Below are 4,132 nucleotides of genomic sequence, written 5' to 3'. Positions count from 1 at the left end.
TGACTAACATTTTCATACTTATTGTTAGTCCATTATTTACACGCTGAATTGGTGGCGGATTTTTACGTTATTTCCCGATCATGACGAGGAGCACACGACGGATGTGAACGGTCAGCAGGGGATGCTCACTCTTCTACGGTACCTGATCCCACCTCTGATGTTTCGGAGGTCCGTGTTTTCTCTGTTCCTTTTCTGTATTGTTTATTGGACTTTTGAGCTTGAATATTTTTCGTTATCTCCATATATTTTATCCAATATATTAAATTCTGTGATTATTCTTAACTTGACCTATTTAATATATTTCATAATTTTGAAGCACAAAATTATATTTTATCAATTTGAAGCATAAAATTAAATGAGGTGAATAAATTCATTTATTTACAAATGTTTAATAAACCACGTTTCTGCATATAGATAGATAAGCGATTTTTATTTGAAAATCTTATCTAAGCCCAAAAGCTCATGATTATTTTCAGATGATTGAAGAAATATGGAGGACATGATATATTTATTCTTGATATTACTTTCAAAAACAGGTAGTGTAACCATTATACATCTTTAAGTGATAATATAAATACGTGTAATTTCAGCTCTAGATAGATAATATGCTAGTGTCCTACTTATTCTTCGATAAAAAAAACCTAGAAGAATGTAAGCAAAACTATGAATAATACACAAAACTCAAAATTTTAAAATTGAATTTCATATTAAAAAAGAATGCGATCTTCCTCACTCTTATGTATTCTTTTCTGTTCTTTTGAACATATTTAGTTATATCAGTTAAAAAGCAAAGTAGGCCATCAAATAATTCAGGGGGTAAAAGTAGAATTTATGTCATGGAGTGGTTGTTTATTGAACAATAAGTCAGAGAGGTTCGTCTGTTATGAAGAAAAAGTTAGAGAGTAGGTGTTTTATGTAGAATGTCAGGGAGAAATGATTAATACGCATGCAGAGCTAATTGGTTATTTTCATTTTCTTTTTTTTTTTTTCAAAAATGTATATTTACTTATTTATATACAATCAACGAATTTGAAAACAGCAACATATAATACTTAAAATTATGAAGTCAATTAATAGATTTAATTTCATTGGAATTTTTGATTGAATAGATTGAATCAGGTTCGATTTCTTATTTTCCTTCAGGTTTAATTCTCTTTCAGTGCTCTGTCAGTTTTCTGACAATGTGGCATTTACTTTGGGGATCAAACATCTGTACCTCAGTCATGGCGAACAGATAGCCTATAACAAAGTTATCACAAATATCTCTGCCACGTTTGATCCTCAGGGATCTTTTATTTGTACAAACCCAGGAATTTATGCCTTTCACTTTTTCTCTTTGGCTCATACCCAAAGCAAGATTTGGATAGAACTCTATAAAAAACACAAAATATATCTGCTCTGTGTATGGGTATACGTCACACGGTTATGCAGATCCCGGTTCCCGTTCTGCTTCATTTGAATTTAAATGATCACGTGAGTATCAGAACTCACCAATCGTATAACACGACACTTTTTGGAACAGACGACGAGATTTACACCACATTTACTGGAATTTTACTTTCTTCTCAAAACCCCGGGAAGGCCTCCTTTCAAATTCATGTATATATAATATTTGTTTTCAAAAGCGCAAATTATCTTACTATTTATTTGTATCAAATGATGCCAAACATATATCTAGTTATTAATCAAATTTTATTTTTGCAAAAAAATGGATTCAATTTATTTTACTATGCAAATATAATGATGATTTCCCTTTCAAGTAGACATACACGTTTGTAGTATTGTGTTAAATGTTGTGATTTATACTTAGATTTCTTAATTTATTTCAAATTAAAAAAAAAAAAAACCCTTTTCAGAACATTCCTATGAGGACGTGGCCTTCTCGGGTTTGGGAAATTTACCATCATTTTCATGCAACTAACGGTGAAACGGTTATGTATAACAAACTCATGGTTGAAAGTGATGCATACGATCCCCCGAGGGTGTATTTACTGCGCCGGTGGAAAAGGGAAACCCATATTTTTCACTATCATGGACTCGCTCAAAATAATCAGGTACTCGTATGTTTTTTCCTCGTCGAGTTTTGGCTTGTGTAACAGGTAGAACAACAAAATTTTTATGCGCCCGCATCGATAGATCCGAGGCGTATTTTGTTTTTGTCCTGTCTGTCTGTTTGTCTGCAAACTTTAACCTTCGCCATACCTTTTAAACAGATAGAGACGTCATATTTGGTATGCATACACCACTAATTAAGGACTTTCAAATGACATCAAGGTTGATGACCTTGGGACCTTGACTGTGACCTATATGCTAAAAGTAGCTTTTTAATTTAACCTTCAACTTTACTTTTGAACCATGAAAGATAGAGACTTCATATTTGGTGTGCATACTCCACTAATGAAGCTCTTTCAAATGAAACGAAGGTCAATGACCTTGTGACCTTGACTGTGACCTATATGCTAAAAATAGCTCTTTTGAACCTTCACCATAACTTTTGAACCATGGAGAAAGAGACCTCATATTTGTTATGCATACACCACTATTCAAGTTCTTTCAAATGAAACAAGGCCTTGTGACCTCGACTGTGACCTATAAGCTAAAAATAGCTTTTTTGAACTTTGTTGCCGCCAGGCGCATGGTGTTTCACAAACATCTTGTTCTTAATATTTTTGACAATACTTGCTTTGTTTTCTAAAACATATGTACTTCACTCAGTTGATTTGGTTGGAGCTTTACCACAACAAGGACTACGTTAACGCTGCTTACGGTCACACGGTGTCTGGGTTCGCTGATGCCGGTAATACTGCTGTGCTGCACCTTCATTCGGGGGACAAGGTGTACGTAAAAACCAGAAATAACAGAGCGATTGACCTCTTTGGAACACCAAACGAAGTCTACGCCACATTCTCAGGGTTTTATTAGCCCCTGTAACCCACGATTCCGACGGTACGTAAAGAAATGATTAAAGGAATATCAACTTTTTTTTCTGCACCTGTACAAAAAACTAGCTTATAGTTAATGAAGTGCATTTGTATGACGTCCATCACGGTTACTTTCTTATAAATTCAAATTTCAGATTCCCAGTCTGAAGTTTCATTTTCTGCTGGCCTTTCGCATCATTTTTCGGGAACCACTCTAATCTTCGACCGAATTTTCTCTAACCGTGGAGGCGGATACAGCCCGGTCACGGGGTATTTCACCGCTAGAGAGAGTGGTATTTACGTGTTTCATTTCCACGCCTTGTCACGTTCTGATGCTAAAGTCTGGGCGGAGTTGTACCATAACTATCACTATATCGACTCATTGTATGGTCGATCTAATGGAGAGTTCGCCGCCGGAAGTAACGCTGCAGTCTTAGATTTAGTGTCAGGTGACACAATCTTTTTAAAATCTAGACAGTCCACTAATTCTTACTTCGGGGCACCAGATGAAGTATTTTGTACTTTTTCTGGCTACAAAATTACATTGGAAGATCACATACTTATAGGGAACCCGGGTGAAGTAATTGGTTAATTGCAATAAATCTTCATAAAGCCTTAACTTTTCTTGATTCTGTCATCTTTGTGTTAACGACTGGTTAAAAAAGATGTGAACAATTCAGTTTCATAATTTAAAAAAATTAATCCTACAATGGTTATTAAAATGTTTTGATAAAACCTGTGATGTTAAACAAATTATCAGATTTCTAAGGTCGGTGAAGATTGGTACAAGGTTTTAGATAGAATTTCTTGTTCTTTCTTAAAAAAAAATTATTTCATATAATAGTTTTTTTTTTGTTATTTTGATTTATGGAGCATTAAATAAAATTTAGACATTTTTTTTTTCATTTTCACAAAATAATTTGTAAAGTGAACAGCTTAATCTGTAAAATTAACTTGCATGGAGATAACAAACAGTATTAATCTCAAAAGTCCATTAAACAATATAAATCTGGAGCAAAGCAAACACGGACCTCTTAAACATCGAGGTGGGATCAGGTGAAATGGAGGAGTTAGCATCCCCTGCAGAGCGGTCACAATCGCCGTTTGCTCCTTGTCATGATCGGCAAATACTTAACGGGAAATCAGTCGTCAATTCAGTATATAAATGATTCTTACAATTGGTACAAAACCAACAAATTTAAACTTTTATT

The 4,132-nt window shown here is 34.3% G+C and overlaps 1 pseudogene; it reads left to right on the top strand.

Moving 5' to 3' along the window:
• The first annotated feature begins 476 nt into the window (after window positions 1-476).
• On the top strand, window positions 477-3,530 carry LOC134252170 (uncharacterized; annotated as a pseudogene).
• Window positions 3,531-4,132: the final 602 nt, after the last annotated feature.

Source organism: Saccostrea cucullata, unplaced genomic scaffold (assembly GCF_032062105.1).
Source record: "Saccostrea cucullata isolate Sc308-1 unplaced genomic scaffold, CSIRO_AGI_Scuc_v1 ctg19840, whole genome shotgun sequence".
NCBI lineage: Eukaryota > Metazoa > Mollusca > Bivalvia > Ostreida > Ostreidae > Saccostrea > Saccostrea cuccullata.
This window is presented reverse-complemented; position numbering and strand designations above follow the sequence as displayed.